This window comes from Procambarus clarkii, chromosome 14, assembly GCF_040958095.1.
Source record: "Procambarus clarkii isolate CNS0578487 chromosome 14, FALCON_Pclarkii_2.0, whole genome shotgun sequence".
Classification (NCBI taxonomy): domain Eukaryota; kingdom Metazoa; phylum Arthropoda; class Malacostraca; order Decapoda; family Cambaridae; genus Procambarus; species Procambarus clarkii.
The window spans coordinates 26,287,984-26,308,145 of record NC_091163.1 but is presented as its reverse complement, the minus strand read 5'-3'; positions in this window follow the sequence as shown (position 1 = coordinate 26,308,145).

The window sequence follows — 20,162 nt, the reverse complement described above, 5'->3', positions numbered from 1 at the left end:
AACCTCGCTCTATGATTTGAATTTAAAATCCTCAAATGTGGTAAAATAGTGACTTTTTTCACGTTTTCATGTAGTTTGATATTACGTAAATGTATTCATTTTTACCAATATTTCGATACCATTTCATGTAGTATCACGATATGTGATTTGGCCTTCCAATCTCAGAATTTCGAATAATATTGCATTTTAAGCAAGTTTTCTTGCATTTTGTTTCGTACGAAAAATCATCGAGTTTAGCAATATTTTGACGTTTATCATTCTCCTTTTCCTTTATGTGATTTAATCAATAATACGATCTAAATAATACGAAACCTCGCTCTATGATTTGAAATTAAAATCCTCAAATATGATAAAATAATGATTTTTTTCACGTTTTTCATGTAGTTTGATATTACTTAAATATATTCATTTTTACCAATATTTCGATACTATTTCAGGTAGTATCACGATATGTGATTTGGCTTTCAAATCTCAGAATTTCGCATTATAAGCAAGTTTTCTTGCATTTTGTTTCGTCCGAAAAATCATCGAATTTAGCAATATTTTGACGTTTATCATCTCCTTTTCCTTTTATGTGATTTAAACAAAATATCATCGAATTAGGCAATATTTTGCCGTTTTTCCACGTTTCTGTGAATTTTCAGTCTACGGGTTTTAATTTATTATATATACGATAAAAATGATGCAAACATATGATTGATTAGATACTAACCTTAAATACTTCATTTTCAATCATCTATTTGTTTCTCGTTAAAATAGTGAGTAAAATATTGAAAAGGGGAGTTCGGTTTTTATTGCATATATCGACGTTTCACCCGGATTAGACCGTTTTTCGTGTACATCTTCCATCGGTAATATAAACGGAAAATCAAGAACATTTTAGTTAATTCTAATGAAAACACATTGCTTTTTTATCATTTGTATTGGAAACAAAATTGTCATATGTCTTTTCTTGGATCTAAATAATACGAAACCTCGCTCTATGATTTGAAGTTAAAATGCTCAAATATGGTAAAATAGTGACTTTTTTAACGTTTTTCATTTAGTTTGATATTACGTAAATATTTTCATTTTTACCAATATTTCGATACTATTTCATGTAGTATCACGATATGTGATTTGGCCTTCAAATCTCAGAATTTCGCATAATATTGCATTTTAAGCACGTTTTTTGCATTTTGTTTCGTACGAAAAATCATCGAATTTAGCAATATTTTGACGTTTATCATCCCCTTTTCCTTTATGTGATTTAAACAAAATATCATCAAATTAGGCAATATTTTGCCGTTTTTCCACGTTTTTGTGAATTTTCAGTTTATTGTTAATAATTCATTAAATATACGACATACATGATGCAAACACATAATTGATTAGATACTAACCTTAAATACTTCATTTTCAATCATCTATTTGTTTCTCGGTTAAATACTGAGTAAGATATTGAAAAGGGGAGAAGTTCGGTTTTTATTGCATATATGGACGTTTCAGCCGGATTAGAGCGGTTTTACGTGTACATCTTCCATCGGTAATATAAACGGAAAATCAGGAACATTTTAGTTAATTCTAATGAAAACACATTGATTTTTATCATTTGTATTGGAAACAACATTGTCATATGTCTTTTCTTGGATCTAAATAATACGAAACCTCGCTCTATGATTTGAATTTAAAATCCTCAAATATAGTAAAATAGTGAATTTTTCACGTTTTTCATGTAGTTTGATATATAAAAATGAATATATTCATTTTTACCAATATTTCGACACTATTTCAGTTAGTATCACGATATGTGATTTGGCCTTCAAATCTCAGAATTTCGCATTATAAGCAAGTTTTCTTGCATTTTGTTTCGTCCGAAAAATCATCGAATTTAGCAATATTTTGACGTTTATCATCTCCTTTTTCCTTTATGTGATTTAAACAAAATATCATCGAATTAGGCAATATTTTGCCGTTTTTCCACGTTTTAGTGAATTTTCAGTCTACGGGTTTTAATTTATTATATATACGATAAAAATGATGCAAACATATGATTGATTAGATACTAACCTTAAATACTTCATTTTCAATCATCTATTTGTTTCTCGTTAAAATACTGAGTAAGATATTGAAAAGGGGAGAAGTTCGGTTTTTATTGCATATATCGACGTTTCAGCCGGATTAGAGCGGTTTTACGTGTACATCTTCCATCGGTAATATAAACGGAAAATCAGGAACATTTTAGTTATTTCTAATGAAAATACATTGGTTTTTATCATTTGTATTGGAAACAACATTGTCATATGTCTTTTCTTGGATCTAAAAAATACGAAACCTCGCTCTATGATTTGAATTTAAAATCCTCAAATGTGGTAAAATAGTGACTTTTTTCACGTTTTCATGTAGTTTGATATTACGTAAATGTATTCATTTTTACCAATATTTCGATACCATTTCATGTAGTATCACGATATGTGATTTGGCCTTCCAATCTCAGAATTTCGAATAATATTGCATTTTAAGCAAGTTTTCTTGCATTTTGTTTCGTACGAAAAATCATCGAGTTTAGCAATATTTTGACGTTTATCATTCTCCTTTTCCTTTATGTGATTTAATCAATAATACGATCTAAATAATACGAAACCTCGCTCTATGATTTGAAATTAAAATCCTCAAATATGGTAAAATAATGATTTTTTTCACGTTTTTCATGTAGTTTGATATTACTTAAATATATTCATTTTTACCAATATTTCGATACTATTTCAGGTAGTATCACGATATGTGATTTGGCTTTCAAATCTCAGAATTTCGCATTATAAGCAAGTTTTCTTGCATTTTGTTTCGTACGAAAAATCATCGAATTTAGCAATATTTTGACGTTTATCATCTCCTTTTCCTTTTATGTGATTTAAACAAAATATCATCGAATTAGGCAATATTTTGCCGTTTTTCCACGTTTCTGTGAATTTTCAGTCTACGGGTTTTAATTTATTATATATACGATAAAAATGATGCAAACATATGATTGATTAGATACTAACCTTAAATACTTCATTTTCAATCATCTATTTGTTTCTCGTTAAAATAGTGAATAAAATATTGAAAAGGGGAGTTCGGTTTTTATTGCATATATCGACGTTTCACCCGGATTAGACCGTTTTTCGTGTACATCTTCCATCGGTAATATAAACGGAAAATCAAGAACATTTTAGTTAATTCTAATGAAAACACATTGCTTTTTTATCATTTGTATTGGAAACAAAATTGTCATATGTCTTTTCTTGGATCTAAATAATACGAAACCTCGCTCTATGATTTGAAGTTAAAATGCTCAAATATGGTAAAATAGTGACTTTTTTAACGTTTTTCATTTAGTTTGATATTACGTAAATATTTTCATTTTTACCAATATTTCGATACTTTTTCATGTAGTATCACGATATGTGATTTGGCCTTCAAATCTCAGAATTTCGCATAATATTGCATTTTAAGCACGTTTTTTGCATTTTGTTTCGTACGAAAAATCATCGAATTTAGCAATATTTTGACGTTTATCATCCCCTTTTCCTTTATGTGATTTAAACAAAATATCATCAAATTAGGCAATATTTTGCCGTTTTTCCACGTTTTTGTGAATTTTCAGTTTATTGTTAATAATTCATTAAATATACGACATACATGATGCAAACACATAATTGATTAGATACTAACCTTAAATACTTCATTTTCAATCATCTATTTGTTTCTCGGTTAAATACTGAGTAAGATATTGAAAAGGGGAGAAGTTCGGTTTTTATTGCATATATGGACGTTTCAGCCGGATTAGAGCGGTTTTACGTGTACATCTTCCATCGGTAATATAAACGGAAAATCAGGAACATTTTAGTTAATTCTAATGAAAACACATTGATTTTTATCATTTGTATTGGAAACAACATTGTCATATGTCTTTTCTTGGATCTAAATAATACGAAACCTCGCTCTATGATTTGAATTTAAAATCCTCAAATATAGTAAAATAGTGAATTTTTCACGTTTTTCATGTAGTTTGATATATAAAAATGAATATATTCATTTTTACCAATATTTCGACACTATTTCAGTTAGTATCACGATATGTGATTTGGCCTTCAAATCTCAGAATTTCGCATTATAAGCAAGTTTTCTTGCATTTTGTTTCGTCCGAAAAATCATCGAATTTAGCAATATTTTGACGTTTATCATCTCCTTTTTCCTTTATGTGATTTAAACAAAATATCATCGAATTAGGCAATATTTTGCCGTTTTTCCACGTTTTAGTGAATTTTCAGTCTACGGGTTTTAATTTATTATATATACGATAAAAATGATGCAAACATATGATTGATTAGATACTAACCTTAAATACTTCATTTTCAATCATCTATTTGTTTCTCGTTAAAATACTGAGTAAGATATTGAAAAGGGGAGAAGTTCGGTTTTTATTGCATATATCGACGTTTCAGCCGGATTAGAGCGGTTTTACGTGTACATCTTCCATCGGTAATATAAACGGAAAATCAGGAACATTTTAGTTATTTCTAATGAAAATACATTGGTTTTTATCATTTGTATTGGAAACAACATTGTCATATGTCTTTTCTTGGATCTAAAAAATACGAAACCTCGCTCTATGATTTGAATTTAAAATCCTCAAATGTGGTAAAATAGTGACTTTTTTCACGTTTTTCATGTAGTTTGATATTACGTAAATGTATTCATTTTTACCAATATTTCGATACCATTTCATGTAGTATCACGATATGTGATTTGGCCTTCAAATCTCAGAATTTCGAATAATATTGCATTTTAAGCAAGTTTTCTTGCATTTTGTTTCGTACAAAAAATCATCGAGTTTAGCAATATTTTGACGTTTATCATTCTCCTTTTCCTTTATGTGATTTAATCAATAATACGATCTAAATAATACGAAACCTCGCTCTATGATTTGAAACTAAAATCCTCAAATATGGTAAAATAGTGATTTTTTTCACGTTTTTTTACGACGTTTCAGCCGGATTAGAGCGGTTTTACGTGTACATCTTCCATCGGTAATATAAACGGAAAATCAAGAACATTTTAGTTAATTGTAATGAAAACACATTGTTTTTTCATCATTTGTATTGGAAACAACATTGTCATATGTCTTTTCTTGGATCTAAATAATACGAAACCTCGCTCTATGATTTGAATTTAAAATCCTCAAATATAGTAAAATAGTGATTTTTTCACGTTTTTCATGTAGTTTGATATTACTTAAATATATTCATTTTTACCAATATTTTGATACTATTTCAGGTAGTATCACGGTATGTGATTTGGCCTTCAAATCTCAGAATTTCGCATTATATTGCATTTTAAGCAAATTTTCTTACATTTTGTTGCGTACGAAAAATCATCGAATTTAACAATATTTTGACGTTTATCATCCCCTTTTCCTTTATGTGATTTAAACAAAATATCATCAAATTAGGCAATATTTTGCCGTTTTTCCACGTTTTTGTGAATTATCAGTTTATTGTTAATAATTCATTAAATATACGACAAACATGATGCAAACACATAATTGATTAGATACTAACCTTAAATACTTCATTTTCAATCATCTATTTGTTTCTCGTTAAAATACTGAGTAAGATATTGAAAAGGGGAGAAGTTCGGTTTTTATTACATATATCGACGTTTCAGCCGGATTAGAGCGGTTTTACGTGTACATCTTCCATCGGTAATATAAACGGAAAATCAGGAACATTTTAGTTATTTCTAATGAAAATACATTGGTTTTTATCATTTGTATTGGAAACAACATTGTCATATGTCTTTTCTTGGATCTAAAAAATACGAAACCTCGCTCTATGATTTGAATTTAAAATCCTCAAATGTGGTAAAATAGTGACTTTTTTCACGTTTTTCAAGTAGTTTGATATTACGTAAATGTATTCATTTTTACCAATATTTCGATACCATTTCATGTAGTATCACGATATGTGATTTGGCCTTCAAATCTCAGAATTTCGCATAATATTGCATTTTAAGCAAGTTTTCTTGCATTTTGTTTCGTACGAAAAATCATCGAATTTACCAATATTTTGACGTTTATCATCTCCTTTTTCCTTTATGTCATTTAAACAAAATATCATCGAATTAGGCAATATTTTGCCGTTTTTCCACGTTTTTGTGAATTTTCAGTCTAAGGGTTTTAATTTATTATATATACGATAAAAATGATGCAAAAATATGATTGATTAGATACTAACCTTAAATACTTCATTTTCAATCATTTATTTGTTTCTCGTTAAAATACTGAGTAAAATATTGAAAAGGGGAGAAGTTCGGTTTTTATTGCATATATCGACGTTTCAGTCGGATTAGAGCAGTTTTACGTGTACATCTTCCATCGGTAATATAAACGGAAAATCAAGAACATTTTATTTAATTGTAATGAAAACACATTGTTTTTCCATCATTTGTATTGGAAACAACATTGTCATATGTCTTTTCTTGGATCTAAATAATACGAAACCTCGCTCAATGATTTGAGTTAAAATGCTCAAATATGGTAAAATAGTGACTTTTTTAACGTTTTTCATGTAGTTTGATATTACGTAAATATTTTCATTTTTACCAATATTTCGATACTATTTCATGTAGTATCACGATATGTGATTTGGCCTTCAAATCTCAGAATTTCGCATAATATTGCATTTTAAGCAAGTTTTCTTGCATTTTGTTTCGTTCGAAAAATCATTGAATTTAGCAATATTTTGACGTTTATCATCTCCTTTTCCCTTATGTGATTTAATCAATAATACGATCTAAATAATACGAAACCTCGCTCTATGATTTGAATTTAAAATCCTCAAATATAGTAAAATAGTGATTTTTTTCACGTTTTTCATGTAGTTTGATATTACTTAAATATATTCATTTTTACCAATATTTCGACACTATTTCAGTTAGTATCACGATATGTGATTTGGCCTTCAAATCTCAGAATTTCGCATTATAAGCAGGTTTTCTTGCATTTTGTTTCGTCCGAAAAATCATCGAATTTAGCAATATTTTGACGTTTATCATCTCCTTTTCCTTTATGTGATTTAAACAAAATATCATCGAATTAGGCAATATTTTGCCGTTTTTCCACGTTTATGTGAATTTTCAGTCTACGGGTTTTAATTTATTATATATACGATAGAAATGATGCAAACATATGATTGATTAGATACTAATCTTAAATACTTCATTTTCAATCATCTATTTGTTTCTCGTTAAAATACTGAGTAAAATATTGAAAAGGGGAGAAGTTCGGTTTTTATTGCATATATCGACGTTTCAGCCGGATTAGACCGGTTTTACGTGTACATCTTCCATCGGTAATATAAACGGAAAATCAAGAACATTTTAGTTAATTCTAATGAAAACCCATTGTTTTTTTATCATTTGTATTGGAAACAACATTGTCATATGTCTTTTCTTGGATCTAAATAATACGAAACCTCGCTCTATGATTTGAAGTTAAAATGCTCAAATATGGTAAAATAGTTACTTTTTTAACGTTTTTCATGTAGTTTGATATTACGTAAATATTTTCATTTTTACCAATATTTCGATACTATTTCATGTAGTATCAAGATATGTGATTTGGCCTTCAAATCTCAGAATTTCGCATAATATTGCATTTTAAGCAAGTTTTCTTGCATTTTGTTTCGTACGAAAAATCATCGAATTTAGCAATATTTTGACGTTTATCATCCCCTTTTCCTTTATGTGATTTAAACAAAATATCATCAAATTCGGCAATATTTTGCCGTTTTTCCTCGTTTTTGTGAATTTTCAGTTTATTGTTAATAATTCATTAAATATACGACAAACATGATGCAAACACATAATTGATTAGATACTAACCTTAAATACTTCATTTTCAATCATCTATTTGTTTCTCGTTAAAATACTGAGTAAGATATTGAAAAGGGGAGAAGTTCGGTTTTTATTGCATATATCGACGTTTCAGCCGGATTAGAGCGGTTTTACGTGTACATCTTCCATCGGTAATATAAACGGAAAATCAGGAACATTTTAGTTAATTCTAATGAAAACACATTGATTTTTATCATTTGTATTGGAAACAACATTGTCATATGTCTTTTCTTGGATCTAAATAATACGAAACCTCGCTCTATGATTTGAATTTAAAATCCTCATATATAGTAAAATAGTGATTTTTTCACGTTTTTCATGTAGTTTGATATTACTTAAATATATTTATTTTTACCAATATTTTGATACTATTTCAGGTAGTATCACGGTATGTGATTTGGCCTTCAAATCTCAGAATTTCGCATTATATTGCATTTTAAGCAAATTTTCTTACATTTTGTGTTGTACGAAAAATCATCGAATTTAACAATATTTTGACGTTTATCATCCCCTTTTCCTTTATGTGATTTAAACAAAATATCATCAAATTAGGCAATATTTTGCCGTTTTTCGGTTTTTGTGAATTTCAGTTTATTGTTAATAATTCATTAAATATACGACATACATGATGCAACCACATAATTGATTAGATACTAACCGTAAATACTTCATTTTCAATCATCTATTTGTTTCTCGTTAAAATACTGAGTAAGATATTGAAAAGGGGAGAAGTTCGGTTTTTATTGCATATATCGACGTTTCAGCCGGATTAGAGCGGTTTTACGTGTACATCTTCCATCGGTAATATAAACAGAAAATCAGGAACATTTTAGTTATTTCTAATGAAAATACATTGGATTTGTATTGGAAACAACATTGTCATATGTCTTTTCTTGGATCTAAAAAATACGAAACCTCGCTCTATGATTTGAATTTAAAATCCTCAAATGTGGTAAAATAGTGACTTTTTTCACGTTTTTCAAGTAGTTTGATAAATGTATTCATTTTTACCAATATTTCGATACCATTTCATGTAGTATCACGATATGTGATTTGGCCTTCAAATCTCAGAATTTCGCATAATATTGCATTTTAAGCAAGTTTTCTTGCATTTTGTTTCGTACGAAAAATCATCGAATTTAGCAATAATTTGACATTTATCATCTCCTTTTCCTTTATGTGATTTAATCAATAATACGATCTAAATAATACGAAACCTCGCTCTATGATTTGAATTTAAAATCCTCAAATATAGTAAAATAGTGAATTTTTTCACGTTTTTCATGTAGTTTGCTATTACTTAAATATATTCATTTTTACCAATATTTCGACACTATTTCAGTTAGTATCACGATATGTGATTTGGCCTTCAAATCTCAGAATTTCGCATTATAAGCAAGTTTTCTTGCATTTTGTTTCGTCCGAAAAATCATCGAATTTAGCAATATTTTGACGTTTATCATCTCCTTTTCTTTTATGTGATTTAAACAAAATATCATCGAATTAGGCAATATTTTGCCGTTTTTCCACGTTTTTGTGAATTTTCAGTCTAAGGGTTTTAATTTATTATATATACGATAAAAATGATGCAAACATATGATTGATTAGATACTAACCTTAAATACTTCATTTTCAATCATCTATTTGTTTCTCGTTAAAATACTGAGTAAAATATTGAAAAGGGGAGAAGTTCGGTTTTTATTGCATATATCGACGTTTCAGTCGGATTAGAGCAGTTTTACGTGTACATCTTCCATCGTTAATATAAACGGAAAATCAAGAACATTTTAGTTAATTGTAATGAAAACACATTGTTTTTCCATCATTTGTATTGGAAACAACATTGTCATATGTCTTTTCTTGGATCTAAATAATACGAAACCTCGCTCAATGATTTGAGTTAAAATGCTCAAATATGGTAAAATAGTGACTTTTTTAACGTTTTTCATGTAGTTTGATATTACGTAAATATTTTCATTTTTACCAATATTTCGATACTATTTCATGTAGTATCACGATATGTGATTTGGCCTTCAAATCTCAGAATTTCGCATAATATTGCATTTTAAGCAAGTTTTCTTGCATTTTGTTTCGTTCGAAAAATCATTGAATTTAGCAATATTTTGACGTTTATCATCTCCTTTTCCTTTATGTGATTTAATCAATAATACGATCTAAATAATACGAAACCTCGCTCTATGATTTGAATTTAAAATCCTCAAATATAGTAAAATAGTGATTTTTTTCACGTTTTTCATGTAGTTTGATATTACTTAAATATATTCATTTTTACCAATATTTCGACACTATTTCAGTTAGTATCACGATATGTGATTTGGCCTTCAAATCTCAGAATTTCGCATTATAAGCAGGTTTTCTTGCATTTTGTTTCGTCCGAAAAATCATCGAATTTAGCAATATTTTGACGTTTATCATCTCCTTTTCCTTTATGTGATTTAAACAAAATATCATCGAATTAGGCAATATTTTGCCGTTTTTCCACGTTTATGTGAATTTTCAGTCTACGGGTTTTAATTTATTATATATACGATAGAAATGATGCAAACATATGATTGATTAGATACTAATCTTAAATACTTCATTTTCAATCATCTATTTGTTTCTCGTTAAAATACTGAGTAAAATATTGAAAAGGGGAGAAGTTCGGTTTTTATTGCATATATCGACGTTTCAGCCGGATTAGACCGGTTTTACGTGTACATCTTCCATCGGTAATATAAACGGAAAATCAAGAACATTTTAGTTAATTGTAATGAAAACACATTGTTTTTCCATCATTTGTATTGGAAACAACATTGTCATATGTCTTTTCTTGGATCTAAATAATACGAAACCTCGCTCAATGATTTGAGTTAAAATGCTCAAATATGGTAAAATAGTGACTTTTTTAACGTTTTTCATGTAGTTTGATATTACGTAAATATTTTCATTTTTACCAATATTTCGATACTATTTCATGTAGTATCACGATATGTGATTTGGCCTTCAAATCTCAGAATTTCGCATAATATTGCATTTTAAGCAAGTTTTCTTGCATTTTGTTTCGTTCGAAAAATCATTGAATTTAGCAATATTTTGACGTTTATCATCTCCTTTTCCTTTATGTGATTTAATCAATAATACGATCTAAATAATACGAAACCTCGCTCTATGATTTGAATTTAAAATCCTCAAATATAGTAAAATAGTGATTTTTTTCACGTTTTTCATGTAGTTTGATATTACTTAAATATATTCATTTTTACCAATATTTCGACACTATTTCAGGTAGTATCACGATATGTGATTTGGCCTTCAAATCTCAGAATTTCGCATTATAAGCAGGTTTTCTTGCATTTTGTTTCGTCCGAAAAATCATCGAATTTAGCAATATTTTGACGTTTATCATCTCCTTTTCCTTTATGTGATTTAAACAAAATATCATCGAATTAGGCAATATTTTGCCGTTTTTCCACGTTTATGTGAATTTTCAGTCTACGGGTTTTAATTTATTATATATACGATAGAAATGATGCAAACATATGATTGATTAGATACTAATCTTAAATACTTCATTTTCAATCATCTATTTGTTTCTCGTTAAAATACTGAGTAAAATATTGAAAAGGGGAGAAGTTCGGTTTTTATTGCATATATCGACGTTTCAGCCGGATTAGACCGGTTTTACGTGTACATCTTCCATCGGTAATATAAACGGAAAATCAAGAACATTTTAGTTAATTCTAATGAAAACACATTGTTTTTTTATCATTTGTATTGGAAACAACATTGTCATATGTCTTTTCTTGGATCTAAATAATACGAAACCTGGCTCTATGATTTGAAGTTAAAATGCTCAAATATGGTAAAATAGTGACTTTTTTAACGTTTTTCATGTAGTTTGATATTACGTAAATATTTTCATTTTTACCAATATTTCGATACTATTTCATGTAGTATCAAGATATGTGATTTGGCTTTCAAAACTCAGAATTTCGCATAATATTGCATTTTAAGCAAGTTTTCTTGCATTTTGTTTCGTACGAAAAATCATCGAATTTAGCAATATTTTGACGTTTATCATCCCCTTTTCCTTTATGTGATTTAAACAAAATATCATCAAATTCGGCAATATTTTGCCGTTTTTCCTCGTTTTTGTGAATTTTCAGTTTATTGTTAATAATTCATTAAATATACGACAAACATGATGCAAACACATAATTGATTAGATACTAACCTTAAATACTTCATTTTCAATCATCTATTTGTTTCTCGATAAAATACTGAGATATTGAAAAGGAAATTTCAATTGATATTGAAAAGGGGAGAAGTTCGGTTTTTATTGCATATATCGACGTTTCAGCCGGATTAGAGCGGTTTTACGTGTACATCTTCCATCGGTAATATAAACGGAAAATCAGGAACATTTTAGTTATTTCTAATGAAAATGCATTGGTTTTTATCATTTGTATTGGAAACAACATTGTCATATGTCTTTTCTTGGATCTAAAAAATACGAAACCTCGCTCTATGATTTGAATTTAAAATCCTCAAATGTGGTAAAATAGTGACTTTTTTCACGTTTTTCAAGTAGTTTGATATTACGTAAATGTATCCATTTTTACCAATATTTCGATACCATTTCATGTAGTATCACGATATGTGATTTGGCCTTCAAATCTCAGAATTTCGCATAATATTGCATTTTAAGCACGTTTTCTTGCATTTTGTTTCGTACGAAAAATCATCGAATTTAGCAATATTTTGACGTTTATCATCCCCTTTTCCTTTATGTGATTTAAACAAAATATCATCAAATTCGGCAATATTTTGCCGTTTTTCCTCGTTTTTGTGAATTTTCAGTTTATTGTTAATAATTCATTAAATATACGACAAACATGATGCAAACACATAATTGATTAGATACTAACCTTAAATACTTCATTTTCAATCATCTATTTGTTTCTCGTTAAAATACTGAGTAAGATATTGAAAAGGGGAGAAGTTCTGTTTTTATTGCATATATCGACGTTTCAGCCGGATTAGAGCGGTTTTACGTGTACATCTTCCATCGGTAATATAAACGGAAAATCAGGAACATTTTAGTTAATTCTAATGAAAACACATTGATTTTTATCATTTGTATTGGAAACAACATTGTCATATGACTTTTCTTGGATCTAAATAATACGAAACCTGGCTCTATGATTTGAATTTAAAATCCTCAAATATAGTAAAATAGTGATTTTTTTCACGTTTTTCATGTAGTTTGATATTACTTAAATATATTCATTTTTACCAATATTTTGATACTATTTCAGGTAGTATCACGGTATGTGATTTGGCCTTCAAATCTCAGAATTTCGCATTATATTGCATTTTAAGCAAATTTTCTTGCATTTTGTTTCGTACGAAAAATCATCGAATTTACCAATATTTTGACGTTTATCATCTCCTTTTTCCTTTATGTGATTTAAACAAAATATCATCGAATTAGGCAATATTTTGCCGTTTTTCCACGTTTTAGTGAATTTTCAGTTTACGGGTTTTAATTTATTATATATACGATAAAAATGATGCAAACATATGATTGATTAGATACTAACCTTAAATACTTCATTTTCAATCATCTATTTGTTTCTCGTTAAAATACTGAGTAAAATATTAAAAAGGGGAGAAGTTCGGTTTTTATTGCATATATCGACGTTTAAGCCGGATTAGAGCGGTTTTACGTGTACATCTTCCATCGGTAATATAAACGGAAAATCAAGAACATTTTAGTTAATTGTAATGAAAACACATTTACTTTTCATCATTTGTATTGGAAACAACATTGTCATATGTCTTTTCTTGGATCTAAATAATACGAAACCTCGCTCTATGATTTGAAGTTAAAATGCTCAAATATGGTAAAATAGTGACTTTTTTAACGTTTTTCATGTAGTTTGATATTACGTAAATATTTTCATTTTTACCAATATTTCGATACTATTTCATGTAGTATCACGATATGTGATTTGGCCTTCAAATCTCAGAATTTCGCATAATATTGCATTTTAAGCAAGTTTTCTTGCATTTTGTTTCGTACGAAAAATCATCGAATTTAGCAATATTTTGACGTTTATCATCCCCATTTCCTTTATGTGATTTAAACAAAATATTCTCAAATTAGGCAATATTTTGCCGTTTTTCCACGTTTTTGTGAATTTTCAGTTTATTGTTAATAATTCATTAAATATACGACATACATCATGCAAACACATAATTGATTAGATACTAACCTTAAAAACTTAATTTTCAATCATCTATTTGTTTCTCGTTAAAATACTGAGTAAGATATTGAAAAGGGGAGAAGTTCGGTTTTTATTGCATATATCGACGTTTCAGTCGGATTAGAGCAGTTTTACGTGTACATCTTCCATCGGTAATATAAACGGAAAATCAAGAACATTTTAGTTAATTGTAATGAAAACACATTGTTTTTCCATCATTTGTATTGGAAACAACATTGTCATATGTCTTTTCTTGGATCTAAATAATACGAAACCTCGCTCTATGATTTGAATTTAAAATCCTCATATATAGTAAAATAGTGATTTTTTCACGTTTTTCATGTAGTTTGATATTACTTAAATATATTCATTTTTACCAATATTTCGATACCATTTCATGTAGTATCACGATATGTGATTTGGCCTTCAAATCTCAGAATTTCGCATAATATTGCATTTTAAGCAAGTTTTCTTGCATTTTGTTTCGTACGAAAAATCATCGAATTTAGCAATAATTTGACATTTATCATCTCCTTTTCCTTTATGTGATTTAATCAATAATACGATCTAAATAATACGAAACCTCGCTCTATGATTTGAATTTAAAATCCTCAAATATAGTAAAATAGTGATTTTTTCACGTTTTTCATGTAGTTTGCTATTACTTAAATATATTCATTTTTACCAATATTTCGACACTATTTCAGTTAGTATCACGATATGTGATTTGGCCTTCAAATCTCAGAATTTCGCATTATAAGCAAGTTTTCTTGCATTTTGTTTCGTCCGAAAAATCATCGAATTTAGCAATATTTTGACGTTTATCATCTCCTTTTCTTTTATGTGATTTAAACAAAATATCATCGAATTAGGCAATATTTTGCCGTTTTTCCACGTTTTTGTGAATTTTCAGTCTAAGGGTTTTAATTTATTATATATACGATAAAAATGATGCAAACATATGATTGATTAGATACTAACCTTAAATACTTCATTTTCAATCATCTATTTGTTTCTCGTTAAAATACTGAGTAAAATATTGAAAAGGGGAGAAGTTCGGTTTTTATTGCATATATCGACGTTTCAGTCGGATTAGAGCAGTTTTACGTGTACATCTTCCATCGGTAATATAAACGGAAAATCAAGAACATTTTAGTTAATTGTAATGAAAACACATTGTTTTTCCATCATTTGTATTGGAAACAACATTGTCATATGTCTTTTCTTGGATCTAAATAATACGAAACCTCGCTCAATGATTTGAGTTAAAATGCTCAAATATGGTAAAATAGTGACTTTTTTAACGTTTTTCATGTAGTTTGATGTTACGTAAATATTTTCATTTTTACCAATATTTCGATACTATTTCTTGTAGTATCACGATATGTGATTTGGCCTTCAAATCTCAGAATTTCGCATAATATTGCATTTTAAGCAAGTTTTCTTGCATTTTGTTTCGTACGAAAAATCATTGAATTTAGCAATATTTTGACGTTTATCATCTCCTTTTCCTTTATGTGATTTAATCAATAATACGATCTAAATAATACGAAACCTCGCTCTATGATTTGAATTTAAAATCCTCAAATATAGTAAAATAGTGATTTTTTTCACGTTTTTCATGTAGTTTGATATTACTTAAATATATTCATTTTTACCAATATTTCGACACTATTTCAGTTAGTATCACGATATGTGATTTGGCCTTCAAATCTCAGAATTTCGCATTATAAGCAGGTTTTCTTGCATTTTGTTTCGTCCAAAAAATCATCGAATTTAGCAATATTTTGACGTTTATCATCTCCTTTTCCTTTATGTGATTTAAACAAAATATCATCGAATTAGGCAATATTTTGCCGTTTTTCCACGTTTATGTGAATTTTCAGTCTACGGGTTTTAATTTATTATATATACGATAGAAATGATGCAAACATATGATTGATTAGATACTAATCTTAAATACTTCATTTTCAATCATCTATTTGTTTCTCGTTAAAATACTGAGTAAAATATTGAAAAGGGGAGAAGTTCGGTTTTTATTGCATATATCGACGTTTCAGCCGGATTAGACCGGTTTTACGTGTACATCTTCCATCGGTAATATAAACGGAAAATCAAGAACATTTTAGTTAATTCTAATGAAAACACATTGTTTTTTTATCATTTGTATTGGAAACAACATTGTCATATGTCTTTTCTTGGATCTAAATAATACGAAACCTCGCTCCATATTTTGAAGTTAAAATCTTCAAATATTGTAAAATAGTGACTTTTTCCACGTTTTTCATGTAGTTCATATTACGTAATAATATTCATTTTTACCAATATTTTGATACTATTTCATGTAGTATCACTATGTGATTTGGCCTTCAAATCTCAGAATTTCGCATAATATTGCATTTTAAGCAGGTTTTCTTGCATTTTGTTTCGTACGAAAAATCATCGAATTTAGCAATATTTTGACGTTTATCATCACCTTTTCCTTTTTGTGATATAAAAAATATCATCGAATTAGGCAATATTTTGCAGTTTTTCAACGTTTTTCTGAATTTTCAGTTTATTGTTAATAATTCATTAAATATACGATATAAATGATGCAAACACATAATTGATTAGATAATAACCTTAAATACTTCATTTTCAATCATCTGTTTTTTTTCTCATTAAAATACAGAGTAAAATATTGAAAAGGGAAGAAGTTCGGTTTTTATTGCATATATCGACGTTTCAGCCGGATTAGAGCGGTTTTACGTGTACATCTTCCATATGTAATATAAACGGAAAATCAGGAACATTTTAGTTAATTCTAATGAAAACACATTGGTTTTTATCATTTGTATTGGAAACAACATTGTCATATGTCTTTTCTTGGATCTAAATAATACGAAACCTCGCTCTATGATTTGAAGTTAAAATCCTCATATATGGTAATATATTGATTTTTTCACGTTTTTCATGTAGTTTGATATCACGTAAATGTATTCATTTTTACCAATATTTCGATACTATTTCACGTAGTATCACGATATGTGATTTGGCCGTCAAATCTCAGAATTTCGCATAATATTGCATTTTAAGCAAGTTTTCTTGCATTTTGTTTCGTACGAAAAATCATCGAATTTAGCAATATTTTAACGTTAATCATCTCCTTTTCCTTTATGTGATTTAAACAAAATATCATCGAATTTGGCAATATTTTGCCGTTTTTCCACGTTTTTGTGAATTTTCAGTCTATGGGTATTTATTCATTATATATACGACAAAAATGATGGAAACACATAATTGATTAGATAGTAACCTTAAATACTTCATTTTCAATCATCTATTTGTTTCTCGTTAAAATACTGAGAAGGATATTGAAAAGGGGAGAAGTTCGGTTTTTATTGCATATATCGACGTTTCAGCCGGATTAGAGCGTTTTTCGTGTACATCTTTCATCGGTAATATAAACGGAAAATCAGGAACATTTTAGTTAATTCTAATGAAAACACATTGATTTTTATCATTTGTATTGGAAACAACATTGTCATATGTCTTTTCTTGGATCTAAAAATTACGAAACCTCGCTCTATGATTTGAAGTTCAAATCTTCATATATGGTAAAATAGTGACTTTTTTCACGTTTTTCATGTAGTGTCATTTTACGTAAATATATTCGATTTTACCAATATTTCGATACTATTTCATGTAGTATCACGATATGTGATTTGGTCTTCTAATCTCAGAATTTCGCATAATATTGCATTTTAAGCAAGTTTTCTTGCATTTTGTTTCGTACGAAAAATCATCGAATTTAGCAATATTTTGACGTTTATCATCACCTTTTCCTTTATGTGATATAAACAAAATATCATCGAATAAGGCAATATTTTGCAGTTTTTCAACGTTTTTCTGAATTTTCAGTTTATTGTTAATAATTCATTAAATATACGATATAAATGATGCAAACACATAATTGATTAGATAATAAACTTAAATACTTCATTTTCAATCATCTATTTTTTTCTCGTTAAAATACAAAGTAAGATATTGAAAAGGGGAGAAGTTCGGTTTTTATTGCATATATAGACGTTTCAGCCAGATTAGAGCGGTTTAACGTGTACATCTTCCATCGGTAATATAAACGGAAAATCAGGAACATTTTAGTTAATTCTAATGAAAACACATTGGTTTTTATCATTTGTATTGGAAACAACATTGTCATATGTCTTTTATTGGATCTAAATAATACGAAACCTCGCTCTATGATTTGAAGTTAAAATCTTCAAATATGGTAATATAGTGACTTTTTCCACGTTTTTCATGTAGTTTGATATTACGTCAATGTATTCATTTTTACCAATATTTCGATATAATTTCACGTAGTGTCACGATATGTGATTTGGCTGTCAAATATCAGAGTTTCGCATAATATTGCATTTTAATCAAGTTTTCTTGCATTTTGTTTCGTACGAAAAATTATCGAATTTAGCAATATTTTAACGTTTATCATCTCCTTTTCCTTTATGTGATTTAAACAAAATATCATCAAATTAGGCAATATTTTGCCGTTTTTCCACGTTTTTGTGAATTTTCAGTCTATGGGTATTTATTCATTATATATACGACAAAAATGATGCAAACACATAATTGATTAGATAATAACCTTAAATACTTCATTTTCAATCTTCTATTAGTTTCTTGTTAAAATACTGAGTAAGATATTGAAAAGGCGAGAAGTTTTTTTTTTATTGCATATATCGACGTTTCAGCCGGATTAGAGCAGTTTTACGTGTACATCTTCTATCGGTAATATAAACGGAAAATCAGGAACATTTTAGTTAATTCTAATGAAAACACATTGGTTTTTATCATTTGTATTGGAAACAACATTGTCATATGTCTTTTCTTGGATCTAAATAATACGAAACCTCGCTCTATGATTTGAAGTTAAAATCTTCAAGTATTAAAATAGTGACTTTTTTCACGTTTTTCATGTAGTTTGATATTACGTAAATATATTCATTTTTACCAGTATTTTGATACTATTTCACGTAGTGTTAGGCAATATTTCGCAGTTTTTCAACGTTTTTCTGAATTTTCAGTTTATTGTTAATAATTCATTAAATATACGATATAAATGATGCAAACACATAGTACATTAGATAATAACCTTAAATACTTCATTTTCAATCATCAATTTTTTTTCTCGTTAAAATACAGAGTAAGATAATAAAAAGAGGAGAAGTTTGGTTTTTATTGCATATATCGACGTTTCAGCCGGATTAGAGCGGTTTTACGTGTACATCTTCCATCGGTAATATAAACGGAAAATCAGGAACATTTTAGTTAATTCTAATGAAAACAAATGGGTTTTTATCATTTGTATTGGAAACAACTTTGTCATATGTCTTTTCTTGGATCTAAATAATACGAAACCTCGCTCTATGATTTGAAGTTAAAATCCTCAAATAAGGTATAATAGTGACTTTTCACGTTTTTCATGTAGTTTGATATTACGTAAATGTATTCATTTTTACCAATATTTCGATACTATTTCACGTAGTATCAAGATATGTGATTTGGCCGTCAAATCTCAGAATTTCGCATAATATTGCATATTAAGCAAGTTTTCTTGCATTTTGTTTCGTACAAAAAATCATCGAATTTAGCAATATTTTGACGCTTATCATCCCCCTTTTCCTTTTTGTGATTTAAACAAAATATCATCGAATTAGGCAATATTTTGCCGTTTTTCCACGTTTTTGTGAATTTTCAGTTTATTGTTAATAATTCATTAAATATACGATATAAATGATGCAAACACATAATTGATTAGAAATTAACCTTAAATACCTCATTTTCAATCAACGATTTGTTTCTCGTTAAAATACTGAGTAGGATATTCAAAAGGGGAGAAGTTCGGTTTTTATTGCATATATCGACGTTTCAACCGGAATAGAGCGATTATCGTGTGCATCTTCCATCGGTAAT